The 22,847-nt window shown below is 38.0% G+C and overlaps 1 protein-coding gene and 1 pseudogene across 4 annotated transcripts in view; both read left to right on the forward strand.

Moving 5' to 3' along the window:
• Positions 1 to 22,847, forward strand: part of PFKFB1 (6-phosphofructo-2-kinase/fructose-2,6-biphosphatase 1) — a 124,449-nt gene that overhangs the window by 42,736 nt on the left and 58,866 nt on the right. The window lies entirely within an intron of this gene.
• LOC101690958 lies at positions 20,541 to 21,373 on the forward strand (annotated as a pseudogene).

Genomic DNA, 22,847 nt, shown 5'->3' on the forward strand with positions numbered 1-22,847 from the left:
CTCGAATTCTCCCCTTGTGGTCCAGTAGTTGTTTGTCTCTCTTTTGCTCAGCTTCTTTATTCTCTGTCATTTGTTCTTCTATATCCCTAATTCTCCCTTCTGCCTCATTTATACTAGCAGTAAGAGCCTCCATTTTTTATTGCACCTCATTAATAGCTTTTCCTATTTCAACTTGGTTAGATTTTAGTTCTTTTATCTCTCCAGAAAGGGCTTTTATTTCTCCTGACAGGGTTTCTCTAATATCTTCCATGCTTTTTTTGAGCCCTTGAGAATCATCATTTTGAAATCTAAATCTTACATGTCTGTATTGATTAGGTCCCTGGCCTTCAGTACTGCTTCTTCTTCTTTTTTTGTGGTGAGTTTTTCTGCCTTGTCATTTTGTCCAGATAAGTATATATGAAGGAGTGAATAAAAGACTAAAAGGGTGGCAATGACTTCAGTAAAATGTGCTTTAACCAAATTAGGAGACCCCAAATCTTGGAGGAAGAAAGAGAGTAAAAAGAAGTTCAGAAAAAAAATTACAAAGAGAAGTAAAGAATAAAGAAAAAATATAAAAAAGAAAAAACTTTATATATTAAACTGGTGAATAGAACAGGTTCACCTACTTAATTTTGGGGGTATTTTGGTCTCTTAGAAGAAGCTACATCCCAAAATTTTAAAGACTGAAAAACATATATAAGGGTAAACACGGTGAAGGGATGGAATATGACTATTAAAAAGATGAAAAAAATTTTTTTAATTTCTAAAAAAGGAGTTGAAAAGATAAGTTGCTTGGGAGAATAATGAAAAAGAAAGGGGAGAGAATTTTCTTAGGCTGGGGACTAGAACAACACCCTGTGTTAGATTTAGTGTATATTTTGATCTACTAGAATAAGTTGTATCCCAAATTTTTTAAAAGAAAAAACCCTATGTTTATACAAAAAATAAAGTTAGATAGAATGAAGGATAAAATGTGACTATAATAATGAAGGTTCAAAAAGATTTTTTGAAAGGTATTGTTAAGATAAACTAGTTAAAAAACTTTAAAAGAGGAAAGGCTAAAAGTTAAAAAAAATAGCAGAAGAGAAAAAATTTTAAAAATTAATTAATTTTGCAAGACTAAAAAATTATGGAGAGAAAGCCTTGAATTCCATTCTTTGCTTTTTCCTCCTCTGGTATTTCGCTGTTCTCCTTGGTAAGTGAACTTGGTCCTGGCTGGATTTCTTCCTGATCTTCTGGGGGAGGGGCCTGTTGGAAAGATTCTTATTCTTTGCCTGAGGCAGAATTGCATGGCCCTTAGCAGGGGCCAGGCTAAGTAATCCGCTTGAGTTTGCTTTTGGGAGCTTTTGTTCCCTGAATGCTTTCTGTAGTGTCTGGAGGATGGAATGAAAATGGCGGTCTCCCAATCCCTGGCCAGGAGGAGCCGAGAGCTCAAGGCCCCACTCCTCAGTGTGCCCTCGGAGAAAAGTGCTCAATCACTCCATCTCCCTGGCCTCTGGCTGCGCTCCGAGCTCATCCAGCTTGCGACCAAGTGTCTCTGTCTCTGGCACACAGCTCCGCCTGGAGTCTTTGAAACCCGCAGGTCCCTCAGCTCTTCCAGGGGAGTCTCCCCCGGGTCTTGTGGGGTCCCCCCTCACAGAGCAGTTACCTGTAACCCCGAGTTGAGAGCTCACTCCTCATTTCCATCTCTGTAGCTGGCTTCCCTGCTCTAATACCTGTGAGCTCTGCCACAATCAGACATCCCCGATCCTTCTGTGACCCCACAGGACCTGAGACCACGCTGTCCCTGCGTGGGCTTCGCCATTGTTTAGCCTCTAGAGCGATGTCCCTCAGTGGAGCAGACTTTTAAAAGTTCTGATTTTGTGCTCTGTTGCTCCGCCGGGAGCTGGCCCCTCCCTCCACGGTCTATCTTCCTGTTGCTTTGAATTCGCTTCTCCGCCAGTCCTACCTTTCAGACAGTGGTTGATTTTCTGTTTCTAGAATTGCTGCTCTTCTTCTCTTCGATCTCCTGTTGGATTTATAGGTGTTTGAAATGGTTTGATAGCTATCTAGCTGATCTCCTGCTACCTGATGTCATCTCAGCCTGCTACTTCTCTGCCAACTTGGCCCCAAAAGTTTTTTTTATCTTGATGAAAGTCCCAATATCTTGATGAAATCCCAATATTTAATTTTTGCCTTTGTTTCCCTTGCTTTTAGAAGCACGTCTAGCAAGAAGTTGCTGCTGTTGAGGCTGAAGTGGTTACTACCTATGTTCTCTAGGATTTTGATGGATTCCTATCTCACATTTAGGTCTTTCAACTATTTGAGTCCATTTTTGTGTGTGGTATAAGGAAGTGGTTCAGTTTCATTCTTATGTGTGTGGCTGTCCAATTTTCCAAACAGCATTTGTTGAAGAGACTCTTTTTTTTTTCCCCCATTGGATAGTTTTTTCCAATTGGTTGAAGATAAGTTGACCATAGAGTTAAGGGTCCAATTCTGGGCTCTCTATTATCTTTTCTTTTCTTTTTTTAAGATTGTATTTATTTATTTGACAGACAGAGATGACAAGTAGGCAGAGAGGCAGGCAGAGAGAGGGGGAAGAAGGCTCCCTGCTGAGCAGAGAGTCTGATGTGGGACTCAATCCCAGGACCCTGAGACCATGACCTGAGCCGAAGGCAGAGGCTTAACTCACTGAGCCACCCAGGCACCCTGGGCTCTCTTCTGTTCCATTGATCTACAGGTTTGTTTTTGTGTGAATACCATATTGTCTTGATGATTACAGATTTGTAATAAGAGTTTGAAGTCCAGAACTGTTATGCCTTTAGCTTTAGTTTTCTTTTTCAACATTCCTTTGGCTATTCAGGTTCTTTTCTCATTCCATACAAATTTTAGGATAATTTGTTCCAGCTCTGTGAAAAATGTTGATGGTATTTTAATAATGATTGTATTGAGTGTGTAGCTTGCTTTGGGTAGCATAGATAATTTAACAATATTTGTTATTCCAATATATGAGCAGGGAATGGTTTTCCATTTAATTGTCCTTTCATCAATTTTTTTCATAATTGTGCTATACTTTTCAGAGTCCAGATTATTTCCCTCTTTGGTTAGGTTTATTCCTAGGTATTTTATGGGTTTGGGTACAATTGTAAATGGGATTGTTTTCTTAATTTCTCTTTCTTCTGTTTCATTGTTAGTGTATATAAATTCAACTGACTTCTTTACATTTTGTTTGTGACCTGCCATTTTGCTGAATACCTGTATGAGTTCTAGCGATTTGGGGGGTGAGGTCTTTGGGGCTTCAAAGTAGAATACTATGTCATCTGCAAAGAGTGAGTTTGGCTTTACTTTTGCCAATTTGGATGTGTTTCATTTATTTTTGTTGTCTGGTTGCTGAGGCTAGGACTTCTAGTACTATGTTGAATACCGGTGGTGAAAGTGAACATCCCTGCCATATTCCTGACCTTAGGGGAAAAGCTCTCAGCTTTCCACCTTGAGGATGATACCCACTGTGGGCTTTTCATATAAAGTTTTTATAACATTGAGGTATGTTCCCTCTATTCCTACATGGCAGAGAGTTTTAATCAAGAAAGGATGCTGTACTTTGTCAAATGTTTTTTTCTACATCCATTTAGAGGATCACATGGTTCTTGCCCTTTCTTTTATTAATGTGAGGTATTGTATTGATTGATTTGTGAATGTCTAATCAATTTTGCAGCCCAGGAATAAATTCCACTTGATTGTGGTAAATAATCCTCTTAATGTACAGTTGGATTCCATTACCTAGTATCTTGGTGAGGATTTTTACATTCATGTTCATCAGGAATATTGGTGTATAATTCTCTTTTTTGGTGGGATCTTTGTCTGGTATTGAGATCAAGGTAATGCTAGCCTTGTAGAATGAGTTTGGAAGTTTTCCTTCATTTCTATTTTTTGAATCAGGTTCAGAAAAATATGTATTAATTCTTTAAATGTTTGATAGAATCCCTCCAGGATTACATTTGGTCCTTGATTCTAGTTTGTTGGGATATTTTTTATTACTGATTCAATTTCTTTGCTGGTTGTGGGTCTGTTCAGGTTTTCTCTTTCTTCCTGTTTCAGGAAGTTTATATGTTGTAGTTTGTATGTCTCTAAGAATGCATCCATTTCATCTAGATGCATAATTTGTTAGCATACAGTTACTCATAATATGTTTTTATAAATTTTGTACTGCTTCAGTGTTGGTTGTAATCTCTATTCTTTTATTTATTACTTTATTTATTTCGTTCCTTTCTCTTTTTTAAAATAATCATTTGGCTAGGGATTTATTGATCTTATTAATTCTTTAGAAGAAACAGCTTCTAGTTTCAATTACCCATTCTACTGTCCTGGTTTCTATTTCATTGATTTCTAAACTAATCTTTATTATTTCTCTTCTGCTGGATTTATGCTTTATTTGGTTTTCTTTTTCCAGCTCCTGTAGGTATAAATTTAGGTTATACATTTGAGACTTTTTTTTGTTTCTTGAGAGAGGCTTGTATCACTATATACTTCCCTCTTAGAATCATCTTTGTTGCATCCCAAAGATTCTGAACAGTTGTGTTTCATTTTCATTTTGTTTCCTTTGTTTTTTTTAATATTCTCTTATGTTTCCTGGTTGACCTGTTCATTATTTAATAGGATGTTCTTTAATATCCATGTATTTGTGTTAATTCCAAATTTTTGCTTTTTTAAAATAGATTTTATTCATTTATGTTTTTGAGAGAGGGAGAGAGACCATAAGCAGGTGGAGAGGCAGGGAGAAGTAGACTCCACAATGATCAGGGAGTCTGACAAGGGGTTTGATCCCAGGACCCTGGGATCATGATATGAACAAAAGAAAGACACTTGGCTGACTGAGCCATCCAGGCACCCTTCCAAATTTTTCTTGTTTTTGAATTCAAGTTTTAAAATACTGTGGTCTGAAAATATGCAGCAAATAATCCCAGAATTTTGGTACCAACTGAGACCTGATTTGTGACCCAGTATGTGATCTATCCTGGAGAATGTTCCATTTACACTCAAAAAGAATGTGTATTTTGCTGTTTTAGGATGAAATGTTCTGAATATGTGTTAAGTCCATATGGGCCAGTGTGGCATTCAAAACCCTTGTTTCCTTTTTGATCTTCTGCTTTGATGATATGCCCACTACTATGAATGGGGCATTAATGCCCCCACTATTATTGTATTTTCAACAGTGAGTTCCTTTAATTTTGTTATTTATGGATTTATGTATTTGACTGTTCCCAAGTTAGGGGCATAAATACTTACAATTTGTAGATTTTCTTGTTTGGATAGATCCTTTTATTATGATATAGTGTCCTTCTTCATCTCTTACTATGGTATTTGCTTTAAAATCTAGTTTGTCTGATATAAGGATTGCTACCCCAGCTTTCTTTTGGTGTCCATTAGCAGCAATAAATGATTCTCCACACCCTCACTTTCAATCTGGAGGTGTCTTTAGGTATAAATTGAGTATCTTGTAGACAGCATATCAATGGGTCCTGTTTGTTATTGTTGTTGTTGTTGTTTACATTTAATATAACTTTTGTCTTTTGACTGGTCATTTAGTTCATTTACATTCAGAATAATTGTTGAAAAACATGAATTTAGTATCACTGTGTAACCTGTAAAGTCACTATTTCTGAAGATTGTCTCTGTTCCTGTTCCTTTCTGGTCTTTGTGATTTTTGGGCTCTCTCTCTGCTCAGAGGCCCTTCAATATTTCTTATAGGGCTGGTTTAGTAATTACAAATTATTTTAGTTTCTGTTTATCCTGGAAACCCTTTATGTCTTCTATTCTGAATGAGAGCCCTCCTAGATAAAATATTCTTGCTACATGTTTTTCTCTTTTAGCATCTTGAATATATCATGCCAGTGCTTTCTGGTCTGCCAGTTATCTGTGGACAGGTCTGCTGCCAGCCTTATATTTCTAAGCTTGTCGATAAAGGGCTTCTTTTGCCAAGCTGCTTTTCTCTTTAACTCTGAAATTTGCAAGTTTCATTATAATTTGGTAAGATGTTGACCTATTTTTGTTTATTTTGAGGGGGGGGTCTCTTTGCCTCCTGGACTTGAATGTTTCCTTTCTCAGATAAGGGAAGTTTTCAGATATAATTTGTTCAAATAAACCTTCTGCCCCCCCATGGGACCCCAATTATTCTAATATTATTTTGCTTTATGGTATCACTGATTTCTCAAATTCTGCCTTCATGATCCAGTAGTTTTTTTCTCTTTTCCTTAGCTTCCTTATTCTCCATCATTTTGTCTTCTGTATCATTGACTCTCTCTTCTGTCTCATTTATCCTAGAAGTTAGAGCCTCCATTTTTTACTGCATGTCCATAATAGCCTTTTTAATTTCAGCCTGACTGGGTATTAGTTCTTTTATTTCTCCAGTAACGTATGAACTTGTGTTTTCTATGCTTTTCAAAGCCCAGCTCATATGTTTATAATCATTGTTTTGAATTCTAGTTTTGACATCTTACTTATTTTACCATCTTATTAATATGGATATATTAATTAAATCATTGGAAGTGAGTACTGCCTCCTATTCTTTCTTTTAGGGTGAATTTCTCCATCTCATTTTTTTTTAAAGATTTTATTTATTTATTTGACAGAGAGAGATCCCAAGTAGGCAAGGAGGCAGGCGGGGGGTGGTGGGGGGGAACAGGCTCCCTGCCAAGCAAAGAGCCCAATGTGGGGCTTGATCCCAGGACCCCGGGATCATGACCTGAGCCAAAGACAGAGGCTTAACCCACTGAGCCACCCAGGTGCCCTCCATCTCATTATTTTGTACAGAAAAGAATAGTTGAAAGATTGAAAGAAAGAGAAAAATACAGAAGTAACAACAATAACGACAGCAGACAAATACAAATAAGATAAACCATTAGAAAACAGAAACGAAAGAGAGAGAGAGAGAGAGAGAGAGAGAGAAATCAAACCAGATATAAAATAGAACAAAACAATAAACTAAATTCTGGGTGCATTTTAGTCTGTTTGTTAGAAGAAACTAGATCCCAAAGAAGGAATGAAAGAAAAACTTATATATATAAAATTGAATACAATGAAATGAAACCAGAAATGAATATATATAGTTTAAATACTTATATTATTAATTAATTATTATATATTAATATTATTATATTTATTATATAGAGTAAAATAGAAGTTAAAAAATACTTTAAAAAGAATTGATAGGAGGGATGCCTGGGTGGCTCAGTGGGTTAAAGGCTCTGCCTTTGGCTCGGGTCATGATCTCAGGGTCCTGGGATCGTACCCCATGTCGGGCTCTCTGCTCAGCAGGGAGCTTGCTTCCATTCCTCTCTCTCTCTGCCTGCCTCTCTGCCTACTTGTGATCTCTGACAAATAAATAAAACTTAAAAAAAAAAGAATTCATAGGATATGAAAATAGCTGAAAAGAAAAATGAATAAATAAATAAAACTTAAAGACTAAAAAATAGTAAAAAAAATTTTTTAAAACACAAAAGTTATGTACTGTTTTTCCTAAGAGCTGAAGTTTTGCAGTTATCTATGATCAGTAATGTGATGTTAAACATTTGTTCCTGCTGGTCTTCTGGGTGAGGGGCCTGTTGCACTGATTCTCAGGTGTCTTTGCCTGGGTAGAATTGCACCCTTCTTGCCAGGGGTCCAGGCTAAGTATAAGTGACTTCAGATTGCTCTATGTGCTGATATGCTGCCCGAAGTTTTTCTATACATCTATGTTGGTATTGAAAATGACAGCATCCTAATCTCAAGCCACAGAGTTGAGAGTCATCACCCCTGCTCTTCAGTGAGCCTTCACAGAAAAGCAGTCAACCACTAATGTCTCCTTGGTTTACATCCACACTCTGTGCTCATGCAGCTTATGACCAAGCATTTTTATCTCAGGCACACAACCCTGTTTTCAGTCTCCAAACTTTATGGACATGCACCCACACCACTCCTCCCAGGGGAGTGATGGGGGTCTTCCCATGGTTCTGCCTCTTGCTGGGCCCCCAGTATGAGAGCAGAAGCGCAACCATGCAGCAATTTGTGGTTTATGGCAACATTGAGCAGAAAGCCATCTCTCGGACTCACTGTTTTCAGCCAGCTTCCCTGCTCTAATTCTTGGGAATTCTGCTGCACTCAGTCATCCCTATTCTTTTTATGACCCCCGGGGTTCCTGAGACCATACTGTCCCACCTCGGATTCTGCCCCACTTTGCCTCCTAAGCACCTTTCATCAGACTTCTAAAAGTTCTGATTTTTTGCTCCACTGTTTATAACACTTCCAGTACCCAGCTTATGGAGGGTCCCTCCCCTGCATTTTATCTTCCAATAAACTGCCTTTAATTCACGTCTCCCCACTTCCTACCTTGCCAAAAGTGGTCGCTTTTCTAGAATTGCAGTGATTTTTTTGTTTGATCTCTGGTTGATTTCACAGGTGTTCAAAATGATTTGATGACTATCTAGCTGAATTCCAGGGATCAGACAAAATTAGGGTCCCCTACTCCTCTGCCATCTTAATTCTTCCCCAATGATTTTATTTTTAATTTCTGTAAATATTATTTGATTTTTTAAAAGTCATGTGGTCTCTTTTTTAGTCTCATATTTCTTTTTTTTTTCTCTTTTTTTTTTTTTTTAATTTTTTATTTTTTATAAACATATATTTTTATCCCCAGGGGTACAGGTCTGTGAATCACCAGGTTTACACACTTCACAGCACTCACCAAATCACATACCCTCCCCAATGTCCATAATCCCACCCCCTTCTCCCAAACCCCCTCCCCCCAGCAACCCTCAGTTTGTTGTGAGATTAAGAGTCACTTATGGTTTGTCTCCCTCCCAATCCCATCTTGTTTCATTTATTCTTCTACCCACTTAAGCCTCCATGTTGCATCACCACTTCCTCATATCAGGGAGATAATATGATAGTTGTCTTTCTCTGCTTGACTTATTTCGCTAAGCATGATACGCTCTAGTTCCATCCATGTTGTTGCAAATGGCAAGATTTCATTTCTTTTGATGGCTGCATAGTATTCCATTGTGTATATATACCACATCTTCTTGATCCATTCATCTGTTGATGGACATCTAGGTTCTTTCCATAGTTTGGCTATTGTGGACATTGCTGCCATAAACATTCGGGTGCAAGTGTCCCTTTGGATCACTACATTTGTATCTTTAGGGTAAATACCCAATAGTGCAATTGCTGGGTCATAGGGCAGTTCTATTTTCAACATTTTGAGGAACCTCCATGCTGTTTTCCAGAGTGGCTGCACCAGCTTGCATTCCCACCAACAGTGTAGGAGGGTTCCCCTTTCTCCGCATCCTCGCCAGCATCTGTCATTTCCTGACTTGTTGATTTTAGCCATTCTGACTGGTGTGAGGTGATATCTCATTGTGGTTTTGATTTGTATTTCCCTGATGCCGAGTGATATGGAGCACTTTTTCATGTGTCTGTTGGCCATCTGGATGTCTTCTTTGCAGAAATGTCTGTTCATGTCTTCTGCCCATTTCTTGATTGGATTATTTGTTCTTTGGGTGTTGAGTTTGCTAAGTTCTTTATAGATTCTGGACACTAGTCCTTTATCTGATATGTCGTTTGCAAATATCTTCTCCCATTCTGTCAGTTGTCTTTTGATTTTGTTAACTGTTTCCTTTGCTGTGCAAAAGCTTTTGATCTTGATGAAATCCCAATAGTTCATTTTTGCCCTTGCTTCCCTTGCCTTTTGCGTTGTTCCTAGGAAGATGTTGCTGCGGCAGAGGTCGAAGAGGTTGCTGCCCGTGTTCTCCTCAAGGATTTTGATGGATTCCTTTCGTACATTGAGGTCCTTCATCCATTTTGAGTCTATTTTTGTGTGTGGTGTAAGGAAATGGTCCAATTTCATTTTTCTGCATGTGGCTGTCCAATTTTCCCCAGCACCATTTATTGAAAAGGCTGTCTTTTTTCCATTGGACATTCTTTCCTGCTTTGTCGAAGATTAGTTGACCATAGATTTGAGGGTCTATTTCTGGGCTCTCTATTCTGTTCCATTGATCTATGTGTCTGTTTTTGTGCCAGTACCATGCTGTCTTGATGATGACAGCTTTGTAATAGAGCCTGAAGTCCGGAATTGTGATGCCACCAACGTTGGCTTTCTTTTTTCAATATCCCTTTGGCTATTCGAGGTCTTTTCTGGTTCCATATAAATTTTAGAATTATTTGTTCCAATTCTTTGAAAAAGATGGATGGTACTTTGATAGGAATTGCATTAAATGTGTAGATTGCTTTAGGTAGCATAGACATTTTCACAATATTTATTCTTCCAATCCAGGAGCATGGAACATTTTTCCATTTCTTTGTGTCTTCCTCAATTTCTTTCATGAGTACTTTATAGTTTTCTGAGTATAGATTCTGTGTCTCTTTGGTTAGGTTTATTCCTAGGTATCTTATGGTTTTGGATGCAATTGTAAATGGGATTGACTCCTTAATATCTCTTTCTTCTGTCTTGCTGTTGTGTAGAGAAATGCAACTGATTTCTGTGCATTGATTTTATATCCTGACACTTTACTGAATTCCTGTATAAGTTCTAGCAGTTTTGGAGTGCAGTCTTTTGGGTTTTCCACATATAGTATCATATCATCTGCGAAGAGTGATAATTTGACTTCTTCTTTGCCGATTTGGATGCCTTTAATTTCCTTTTGTTGTCTGATTGCTGAGGCTAGGACCTCTAGTACGATGTTGAATAGCAGTGGTGATAATGGACATCCCTGCCGTGTTCCTGACCTTAGCGGAAAAGCTTTCAGTTTTTCTCCATTGAGAATGATATTTGCGGTGGGTTTTTCATAGAAGGCTTTGATGATATTGAGGTATGTGCCCTCTATCCCTACACTTTGAAGAGTTTTGATCAGGAAGGGATGTTGTACTTTGTCAAATGCTTTTTCAGCATCTATTGAGAGTATCATATGGTTCTTGTTCTTACTTTTATTGATGTGTTGTATCACATTGACTGATTTGCGGATGTTGAACCAACCTTGCAGCCCTGGAATAAATCCCACTTGGTCGTGGTGAATAATCTTTTTAATGTACTGTTGAATCCTATTGGCTAGTATTTTGTTGAGTATTTTCGCATCTGTGTTCATCAAGGATATCGGTCTATAGCTCTCTTTTTTGGTGGGATCCTTGTCTGGTTTTGGGATCAAGGTGATGCTCGCCTCATAAAATGAGTTTGGAAGTTTTCCTTCCATTTCTATTTTTTGGAACAGTTTCAGGAGAATAGGAATTAGTTCTTCTTTAAATGTTTGGTAGAATTCCCCCGGGAAGCCGTCTGGCCCTGGGCTTTTGTTTGTTTGGAGATTTTTAATGACTGTTTCAATCTCCTTACTGGTTATGGGTCTGTTCAGGCTTTCTATTTCTTCCTGGTTCAGTTGTGGTAGTTTATATGTTTCTAGGAATGCATCCATTTCTTCCAGATTGTCAAATTTATTGCCGTAGAGTTGCTCATAGTATGTTCTTATAATAGTTTGTATTTCTTTGGTGTTAGTTGTGATCTCTCCTCTTTCATTCATGATTTTATTTATTTGGGTCCTTTCTCTTTTCTTTTTGATAAGTCGGGCCAGGGGTTTATCAATTTTATTAATTCTTTCAAAGAACCAGCTCCTAGTTTCGTTGATTTGTTCTATTGTTTTTTTGGTTTCTATTTCATTGATTTCTGCCCTGATCTTTATGATTTCTCTTCTCCTGCTGGGCTTAGGGTTTCTTTCTTGTTCTTTCTCCAGCTCCTTTAGGTGTAGGGTTAGGTTGTGTACCTGAGACCTTTCTTGTTTCTTGAGAAAGGCTTGTACCGCTATATATTTTCCTCTCAGGACTGCCTTTGTTGTGTCCCACAGATTTTGAACCGTTGTGTTTTCATTATCATTTGTTTCCATGATTTTTTTCAATTCTTCTTTAATTTCCCGGTTGACCCATTCATTCTTAGAAGGATACTGTTTAGTCTCCATGTATTTGGGTTCTTTCCAAACTTCCTTTTGTGGTTGAGTTCTAGCTTTAGAGCATTGTGGTCTGAAAATATGCAGGGAATGATCCCAATCTTTTGATACCGGTTGAGTCCTGATTTAGGACCGAGGATGTGATCTATTCTGGAGAATGTTCCATGTGCACTAGAGAAGAATGTGTATTCTGTTGCTTTGGGATGAAATATTCTGAATATATCTGTGATGTCCATCTGGTCCAGTGTGTCATTTAAGGCCTTTATATCCTTGCTGATCTTTTGCTTGGATGACCTGTCCATTTCAGTGAGGGGAGTGTTAAAGTCCCCTACTATCATTGTATTATTGTTGATGTGTTTCTTTGATTTTGTTATTAATTGGTTTTATATAGTTGGCTGCTCCCACATTGGGGGCATAGATATTTAAAATTGTTAAATCTTCTTGTTGGACAGACCCTTTTGAGTATGATATAGTGTCCTTCCTCATCTCTTATTATAGTCTTTGGCTTAAAATCTAATTGATCTGATATAAGGATTGCCACTCCTGCTTTCTTCTGATGTCCATTAGCATGGTAAATTCTTTTCCACCCCCTCACTTTAAATCTGGAGGTGTCTTCGGGCTTAAAAATGTGTTTCTTGGAGGCAACATATAGATGGGTTTTGTTTTTTTTATCCATTCTGATACCCTGTGTCTTTTGACAGGGGCATTTAGCCCATTCACATTCAGGGTAACTATTGAGAGATATGAATTTAGTGCCATTGTATTGCCTGTAAGGTGACTGTTACTGTATATGGTCTCTGTTCCTTTCTGATCTACCACTTGTAGGCTCTCTCTTTGCTTAGAGGACCCCTTTCAAGATTTCTTGTAGAGCTGGTTTGGTATTTGCAAATTCTTTCAGTTGTTGTTTGTCCTGGAAGCTTTTAATCTCTCCTTCTATTTTCAATGATAGCCTAGCTGGATATAGTATTCTTGGCTGCATGTTTTTCTTGTTTAGTGCTCTGAAAATATCATGCCAGCTCTTTCTGGCCTGCCAGGTCTCTGTGGATAAGTCAGCTGCCAATCTAATATTTTTACCATTGTATGTTACAGACTTCTTTTCCCGGGCTGCTTTCAGGATTTTCTCTTTGTCATTGAGACTTGTAAATTTTACTATTAGGTGACGGGGTGTGGGCCTATTCTTATTGATTTTGAGGGGCATTCTCTGAACCTCCTGAATTTTGATGCTCGTTCCCTTTGCCATATTGGGGAAATTCTCCCCAATAATTCTCTCCAGTATACCTTCTGCTCCCCTCTCACTTTCTTCTTCTTCTGGAATCCCAATTATTCTAATGTTGTTTCGTCTTATGGTGTCACTTATCTCTCGAATTCTCCCCTCGTGGTCCAGTAGCTGTTTGTCCCTCTTTTGATCAGCTTCTTTATTCTCTGTCATTTGGTCTTCCATATCACTAATTCTTTCTTCTGCCTCATTTATCCTAGCAGTGAGAGCCTCCATTTTTGATTGCACCTCATTAATAGCTTTTTTTTGATTTCAACTTGGTTAGATTTTAGTTCTTTTATTTCTCCAGAAAGGGCTTTTATATCTCTCGAGAGGGTTTCTCTAATATCTTCCATGCCTTTTTCGAGCCCGGCTAGAACCTTGAGAATTGTCATTCTGAACTCTAGATCTGACATATTACCGATGTCTGTATTGATTAGGTCCCTAGCCTTCGGTACTGCCTCTTGTTCTTTTTTTTGTGTTGAATTTTTACGTCTTGTCATTTTGTCCAGATAAGAGTAAATGAAGGGGCAAGTAAAATACTAAAAGGGTGGCAACAACCCCAGGAAAATATGCTTTAACCAAATTAGAAGAGATCCAAAATCGTGAGTGGGGAGAAAGGGGATAAAAAGAGGTTCAAAAAGGAAGAGAGAAAAAAGAAAAAAAAGAAAAAAGAAAAGAAAAGAAAAGAATTTTAAAAAAAGAAAACACCTAAGAAAAATGTAAAAAAAAAATATATATATATATATATATTAGATAAACTAGTAAAAAATCGTTAAAAAAGAAAAAGGTAACAGTTAAAAAAAAAAAAATTTTACCCGAAGGCGAGAAAAAAAAAAAAAAAGAAAAAAAAATGAAAAAGAAAAAATTAAATTAACTGCAAGACTAAAAAAAATCACAGGAAAAAAGCCATGAGTTCCGTGCTTGGCTTTCTCCTCCTCTGGAATTCTGCTGCTCTCCTTGGTATTAAAACCGCACTCCTTGGTAGGTGAACTTGGTCTCGGCTGGATTTCTTGTTGATCTTCTGGGGGAGGGGCCTGTTGTAGTGATTCTCAAGTGTCTTTGCCCCAGGCGGAATTGCACCGCCTTTAACAGGGGCCAGGGTGAGTAATCCCCTCGGGTTTGCTTTCAGGAGCTTTTGTTCCCTGAGCGCTTTCCGTAGAGTTCCAGAGGACGGGAATACAAATGGCGGCCTCCTGGTCTCCGGCCCGGAGGAGCCGAGAGCCCAGGGCCCCACTCCTCAGTGCGCCCTCAGAGAACAGCGCCCAGTCACTCCCGTCTGCCTGACCTCCAGCCGCGCTCCGAGCTCACCAAGCCTGCGACCGGTTCAAGGTAACACGGAGCTGCGAGCTTACTGTCAGCTCTGTCTCTGTAGCCGGCTTTCCCGTTCCAATACCCGCAAGCTCTGCGACACTCAGACACCCCTGATCCTTCTGTGACCCTGCGGGACCTGAGGCCACGCTGACCCCGCGTGGGCTTCGCCCCGGTTTAGCCTCTGGAGCGATGTCCCTCAGCGGAACAGACTTTTAAAAGTCCTGATTTTGTGCGCGGTTGCTCCGCCGCTTGCCGGGAGCCGGCCCCTCCCCCCGGGGTCTATCTTCCCGTCGCTTTGGATTCACTTCTCCGCCGGTCCTACCTTTCAGAAAGTGGTTGATTTTCTGTTTCCAGAATTGCTGTTCTTCTTCTCTTCGATCTGCCGATGGATTTTCAGGTGTTTGCAATCTTTAGATAAGCTATCTAGCTGATCTCCGGCTAGCTGAAGCAGTCTCAGCTTGCTACTTCTCCGCCATCTTGACTCCTCCTAGTCTCATATTTCTTTGACATATTTTTATTTCTTTTTCTGTTTCTTTAAACCTATTACATTTGTTTATTTTACAGTAAGCATCAGAAAGTTGCAATAGCAGTTTTGTAATTCTGATTTATCAGTTTATTGTAACTGTGGATTCTTGTTCATAAAGACTTTTCTTTCTTGGAGAGTGTGTGTGTGTGTGTGTGTGTGTGTGTGTGTTGCCTTGTTGTTGTTGTCTTCCATAGAGGCAATGTACATTCCAACCCCAAAACCAGTTGAATTCAGGCTTTGGTTAGGAACTCTAAGGAACACTTTGTTTCCTTCACAAAAACAAGGTTGAGACCATCTTTCCCATTTTTTTAAAACCAACTGATAATGTCACCTTATTGTGTCCTGACTTTAGGCAGACTCTCTAATTCAACCTCCAACCTTGAGCCCAGAATTTTGTTTAGTAGCCCTTGTATATGCTGTCTCTTAAAGCCAAAGTTCTAAGGCAGGAATTTTTCAATCTAAAACTTTGTGGCTTGAAACAGAAAACATCTAGAAGAGAGGGAAAGAAGGCAGAGTAGGGATACCCAAAGCTCATCTCATCCCACAGACAGAACTAGATAACACTCAAAAAGTGTAAATAACCCTGGAAATGACCCAAAGACTGACAAAACAAACCCCATAACCAAAGGTAGAGAAAAGTCCACATCAAAGAAGGTAGGAAAGGCAAAGACACTATTTTGAGGTTTAAAATGGAATGTGGCTATTCTTAAATGGGAGGAAGCTGGGAGCACAGTGAAGGGCAACCAAAAGATTGAAGTCTCCACGTGGGGAAGAAAAACACTCATAGTTTTTGACTTTGAAAGTGAGATAGGCCAAATTTCATGAGTTCTTATAGTCAGTGAGAATTAAAGCCTAGAATTCTAAAAATGAGTAGGCTGGGCTCTGGGGAAGCCCTGAAGGCATCAGAAAACTGAGTCCCTGACCTTAAAGAGGCAGCATGTCAAATAGCCTGAGCAGATACAACCAGTATCTGAACCAGTAGTTTGAAAAGTGCCTTGGGCACATAGGAGGGTGAGAAATTTACTCATCTCAGAGCATGACTTTGGAGTGCCAGGGATCACAGAGAGACCTCTCCAAGAACAAAGGAGTTGGCAGGCACCATTTTCCTCATTCACCTCCAGCATAAATGCATGACCTTCTGTGGGAAACAGTGTAGCACTGCACTGATGCTCACTACTTGCTTGCACCAAGCCTCCACCCCTTATTCTTCAACAGATCTTTCTTCCCCAGTCATGCTTACCCCACACCCAGTGCTGTGGGGCCCCTCCCTCAGAAAACCAATACAAACCTTGCCAGCACCATGTCTTCCAGTCTACACATTTTGTGGGGCCTAGGTCCTGAAAGATGCATCACCTGCAGAGGGCACTTCAAAAAACTAAGGCATTCCTTCTTAAAAATGCGCACTCTGAGGTGCCTAGGTGGCTCAGTTGGCTAAGTGTCAGCCTTTGACTCAAGTCATGATCCCAGGGTCCTGGGATCGAGCCTTGTATCAAGCTCCTTGTTCGGTGGAGAGCCTGCTTCTCCCTCTGCTTCTGTTTGCTGCTCACCCCACTTACGCTCACTCTCCTTCTCTGTCAAATAAATAAATAAAATCTTTTAAAAATATATACCCTACATATGCATGCTTTGAAGATGCCCTTAGACCTGCCCAATCCAGACAGTGGTGATTCCAGGTCTCATTTGGCAAGAAGACTAGCATTTACCTTGGTAAAATGCACCCCCCACTGCCAGGGACCAAACAATCTTTACAACATGCAAAGAGAGCCACCATAGACCAGTGGACTGAAGTGAAAAGCAGGAAAAACACAACAGGGCACAGAGAACATAGAAAGGAGTCACTCCCTAATGTGCCATGTCCTTGGGGACATGGGACACTACAATGCAGGACATTTCATGACCTCTTCTTCATAGGAACATTACCTCCAAGAACAGGAGATATAGCTGACTTTCCTAACACAGAGAAACAAACAATGAGAGTTAGAAAAATGTGAGAAAAAAACCCAAAAAAACAAATCCTAAAATGAAAGAATAAGAACACAATAAAGCAAGAGACATAAGCAAAATGGATATAAAAAATATGTCTGTTAGAGAATTTAAAGTAATGTTCATAAGGATGCTCACTTAACTTGAAAAAAGGGAGAATGTCAGTGAAACCCTTAGCAAAGAGATGAAACAGAACCAATCAGAGATGAAAAACACAATAAATGAAATTTAAAAATACACTTGATGAAATAAATAGCAGGCTGGAGGAAGCAGAAAAATAAATAATGACCTGGAAGACAGGAATGGAATGTAACCAAGCTGAGCAAATGAGAGGTAAAAAATGTATAAATTGAGTCTTAGGATACTCAGTGATTCCATTAAGTGTAATAATATTCAGATTATAGGGATCGCAGAAGAAATGAGAGACAAAGGAGCAGAAAATTTATTTTTTTAAAAAATAGCTGAGGGATGCCTGGTTGGCTCAGTGGGTTAAAACCTCTGCCTTTGGCTCAGGTCATGATCCCAGGGTCCTCGGATCAAGACCCACATGGGGCGGGGGAGTCTCTGCTCAGCAGAGAGCCTGATTCCTCCTCCTCTCTCTCTCTGCCTACTTGTCTGTCAAATAAATAAATAAAATCTTTTAAAAAATTAAAAATTAAAAAATAGCTGAAAGCCTCACTAAACTGTGGGAAAAAACAGATATCCAGATCCAAGAGCTACAGAGATTCCTCCCCCAAAAAATCAGCTCAAGGAGGTTAACAATAAGACACATAGCAATTACAATGGCAAAAAGTAGTGATAAAGAAAAATTAAGTTGCAAGAGAAAAGAAGACAGTTATATACAAGGAAAAACTCCATAAGGCTATTTGTGGATTTTCAGCAGAAACTTAGCATGGCAGAAGAAAGTGGCATGATATATTCATATTGCTGAATGGAAAAACTCTGCAACCAAGAATACCCCATCCAGTAGCCTACCACTCTCAATAGAAGGAAAGATAAACGAACAAAAACACAATAATAACAACAAAAAATCCAAAGCAGTTTAAGATCATTAAGCTAGCCCTGCAAGAAATATTAAAGGGAACACTTTGAGTGAAAATGAAAGGCCAAAAGTTACAGTATGAAGGCAAGAAACACAAAAGCAATAAAAAATAATAATGTTTCTGTAAAACACATCAAAAAACTCATAAAAGTATTTCAAATATGACAACATATACCTAAAACATGAGTAGGAGAATAAAGAATGGGTTCAAACTGAAATGACCATCAACTTAATACAATTTACTGTATGCAGAAGAGGTTATATACAAAACTAATGGTAACCACAAATCAAAAACCAGTAATAAATATACAAACAGTAAAGATAAAGAAACAAAATATATCTCTAAAAAACACCCAGCAAACCATGAGATAGAGAAATAGAAGGATCAGAAAAAAACCTTACAACCACAAAACAGAAATAAAATGGCAATAAATATATAACTATCAACAATTACTTTGAATATAATAGGGTTAAATTGTCCAAACAAAAGACATAGGGTAAAAGGATGACTGAGAAAATAAAGCCCATCTACACGACCTACAAGAGACTCACTTTAGACTGAAAGATACTTGCAGACTGTAAGTGAGAGGATCGAGAAACATCATACAGATGGATGTTAAAAGAAAGGGAGAGTAGCAATACTTCTATTGGACAAATTAGATTTTACAACAAATTCTGGGGGAACCTGGGTGGCCCAGTTGGTTAAGTGACTGACTTCGGCTCAGGTGATATCCTAGGTTCCTGGGACCAAGCCCCGCATTGGGCTCCCTGCTCAGTGGGGAGTCTGCTTCTCCCTCTCCCTCTGCTGCTCTGCCTGCTTGTGTCTCTCTGTCAAATAAACAAAAAGTCTTTTTTAAAAAGTCTGTAACAAGAGACAAAGAAGGACACTACATCATAATAAAAGAGACAATCCAACAAGAAGATGTAACAACTGTAAATATTTGTGCATTCAAATTAGGAGCACCCAAATACATAAAGCAGTTAATAACAAACATAAAGTTCCTTTAATAACAAACATAAAGTTCATTAACACCTCACTAACATCAAAGGATAATCTAAACAGAAAATGAAAAAAGAAACAATGGTTTTGAATGACACACTGGAATACATGGATTTAGCAGATATGTCTAGAATTTTCCATCCTAAAACCATAGAATACACACTCTTTTAAAGTGCACATGGAACATTCTCCAGAGTAGATCACATATTAACCCACAAAACAAACCTGAACAAATTAAAGACCAAAATCATACTATGCAAATGTTCTGACCAAAACACTATGAAACTAGAAGTCAACCACAAGAAAAATCTGTAAAGACCACAAATACATGGAGGTTGAATAACATGCTACTAAACAATGTATGCATAAAATAAGAAATCAAAGAAGAAATTTAAAAATACACAGAAACAACTGGAAATGAAAACACAAAGGTCCAAAACCTTTGGCATGCACCAAAAGAAGTCCTAAGAGGGAAATATATAGCAATATAGCCCTACCTCAAGAAGCAAGAAAAATCTCAGATTAATAAAAATGAATCTTACACCTAAAGGAGCTAGAAAAAGAACAAAAACTAAATAACAACAACAACAACAACAAAAACCTAAAACCTTCAGAAGGGAATAAATTAATACAGATTAGAGCAGAATTAAATGATATACAAAATTTTTAAAAAAACAATGAAACTAAAAGATGGTTCTTTGGAAAAAGTCAATAAAAGTGATAAATGTCTTGCCAGACTTGTCAAGAAAAAAGAAGAAAGGATTCAAATAAATAAACTCACAAATGAGAATGGAGAAATAACAACCAACACTACAGAAATACAAATAATCATAAAAGAATATTATGAAAAACCATATGCCAAGAAATTAGACAACCTAGAGGAAATGGGTAAATTCCTAGAAATATATAAACTACCACAACTGAAACAGGAAGAAATAGAAAACTTGAACAGAACAATAACTAGCAAAGAAACTGAATCAATAATGAAGAAGCTCTAAACAAACAAAAGTTTAGGACTGAATGGCTTCACAGATGAATTCTACCAAACACATAAAGAAGAGTTAATACCTGTTTTTTTTTTTTCGAACTATTCCAAAAAATAGAAAAGGAACAAAAACTTCCAAATTCATTCTATGAGGCCAAAATTAGCCTGATAGCAAAACTGGATAAAGACTTCACTTAAAAAAAAAAAAAACAAAACAAAAAAAAACAAAAACAAAAACTACAGGCCAGTATCCCTGATGAACATAAATGCAGAAATAATAAAATACTAGCAAATTGAATATAACAGTACATTAATAAAATAATTTACCATGATCAAGTGATATTCATTCATTGGTTGCAAGAGTGGTTTAGTACTTGCTAATTAATCAATGTGATACATCACATCAATACAAGAAAGGATAAGAACCATACGATCCTTTCAATAGATGCAAAAAAAGCATTTGGCAAAGCACTACATTTGCTCTTGATAAAAACTCTTAACAAAGTAGGTTTAGAGACCTCTTTTTCCAGCTGGAACCATGGAGGGTACAGAGGAGAAGAAAAAGAAGGTTCCTGCCCTGCCAGAAACCCTTAAAAAGAAGCGAAGGAATTTCGCAGAGCTGAAGATCAAGCGTCTGAGGAAGAAGTTTGCTCAAAAGATGCTTCGAAAGGCAAGGAGGAAGCTTAGATAAGATGAGAAAGCCAAGCATTACCACAAGGAGTACAGACAGATGTACAGGATCGAGATTCGGATGGCGAGGATGGCGAGAAAAGCTGGCAACTTCTACGTACCTGCAGAACCCAAGTTGGCGTTTGTCATCAGGATCAGAGGCATCAATGGTGTGAGCCCAAAGGTTCGAAAGGTGTTGCAGCTCCTTCGCCTTCGTCAAATCTTCAATGGCACCTTTGTTAAGCTCAACAAGGCTTCAGTTAACATGTTAAGGATTGTGGAACCATATATAGCATGGGGGTACTCTAACCTGAAGTCAGTGAATGAATTGTGTGGTTATGGCAAAATCAAAAAGAAGCGAATTGCCCTGACAGATAACACATTGGTTGCCCGATCTCTTGGTAAACATGGCATCATCTGCATGGAGGATCTGATTCACGAGATCTATACTGTTGAAAAACGTTTCAAAGAGGCAAACAACTTTTAATGGCCCTTTAAATTATCTTCTCCACGAGGGGGGATGAAGAAAAAGACCACCCATTTTGTGGAAGGTGGAGATGCTGGCAACAGGGAAGACCAGATCAATAGGCTTATTCGAAGAATGAACTAAGGTATCTACCATGATTATTTTTGTAATCGGGCCAGTTAATAAAGGACTACTCTCAAGTGGAAAAAAAAAAAGTAGGTTTAGAGATATAACTCAACAAAATAAAGGCCATATATGAAAACCCCACAGATAAACACCATCCTTAATGGGGAAAAACTGAAAGCTTTTCCCCTAACATCAGGAACAAGAAAAGGATGTCTACTCACAACTTTCATTCAACAAATGACTGGAAGTCCTAGCCACTGCAACCAGATAACAACAACAAAATGTAAAAGGCATCAAATTGGTAAGGAAGAAGTAAAACTTTCATTTGCAGATGACATGGTACTACATATTTAAAAAGTCAAAAGACTTCACAAAAAAAATGCTAGAACTGATAAATGAATTCAGTAAAGTCACAGGATACAAAATCAATGTATGGATATCTGCTGCATATCTATACATCAATAATGAATCAGTTGAGAGAGAAATTAAGAAAACAAACCCATTTATAACTGCCACCAAAAGAATAAGATATCTAGGAATAAATCTAACCAAAGAGATGAAAGAACTGTACTCTAAAAACTATAAAACACTGACAAAAGAAATTGAAGATGATACAAAGAAATTGAAATTCCATGCTCACGGATTAGAAGAACAATTAGTGTTAAAAATGTCTATGCTACCCAAAACAATCTGCATAATTAATGCAATCCCTATCAAAATGACAACAGCACTTTTCACAAAACTAGAATTAAAAAGATCTAAAATTTGTATGAAACTGCAAAAAAAAAAAAAAAAAACCGAATAACCAAAGCAATCTTGAAAAAGGAAAGCAAAGTTGGAAGCATCACAATTCCAAACTTCAAGTTTTATTACAAAGCTGTAGTAATAAAAAGAGTATGGTACTGGCACAAAACTAGACACAGATTAATGGAATTGAAAAGAAAACCCAGAAATAAACACACAACTATATGGTCAATTAATCTTTGAACAAAACGGAGGAATATCCAAAGGGGAAAAAAAACAATCTCTTCAACAAATGGTAGTGGGAAACTGGACAACAAAATGCAAATGAAAGAAATGGACTGTTTTTATACCATACACAAAAATAAATTCAAAATGGATGAAAGACCTAAATTTGAGACCTTAAATCATAAATATCCTAGAAGATGAGGTCCCAATAGTTCATTTATGCTTTTGTTTCCCTTGCCTCCAGCAATGTGTCCAGTAAGAAGTTTCTGCAGCTGAGGTCAAAGAGGGTGCTACCTGTGTTCTCCTCTAATATTTTGATGGTTTCCTGTTGCACATTTAGATCTTTCATCCATTTTGGGAATTTATTTTTGTGTATGGTGTAAGAAAATTGTCCAGTTTTCATGAAAGCTCCTGTACAGCAAAGGGAATAATCAACAAAGCTAAATGGAAGCCTATGGAATTGGAGAAGATATTCACAAACAACATATCAGATAAAAGTTTGGTATCCAAAATCTATAAAGAACTTATCAAACTCAACAACCAAAAAACAAATAATCCATTTAGAAATGGGCAAAAGACATGAATAGACACTTT

Source organism: Mustela putorius, unplaced genomic scaffold, assembly GCF_011764305.1.
Source record: "Mustela putorius furo isolate JIRA1106 unplaced genomic scaffold, ASM1176430v1.1 tig00537339_pilon_pilon_pilon, whole genome shotgun sequence".
Lineage (NCBI taxonomy): Eukaryota > Metazoa > Chordata > Mammalia > Carnivora > Mustelidae > Mustela > Mustela putorius.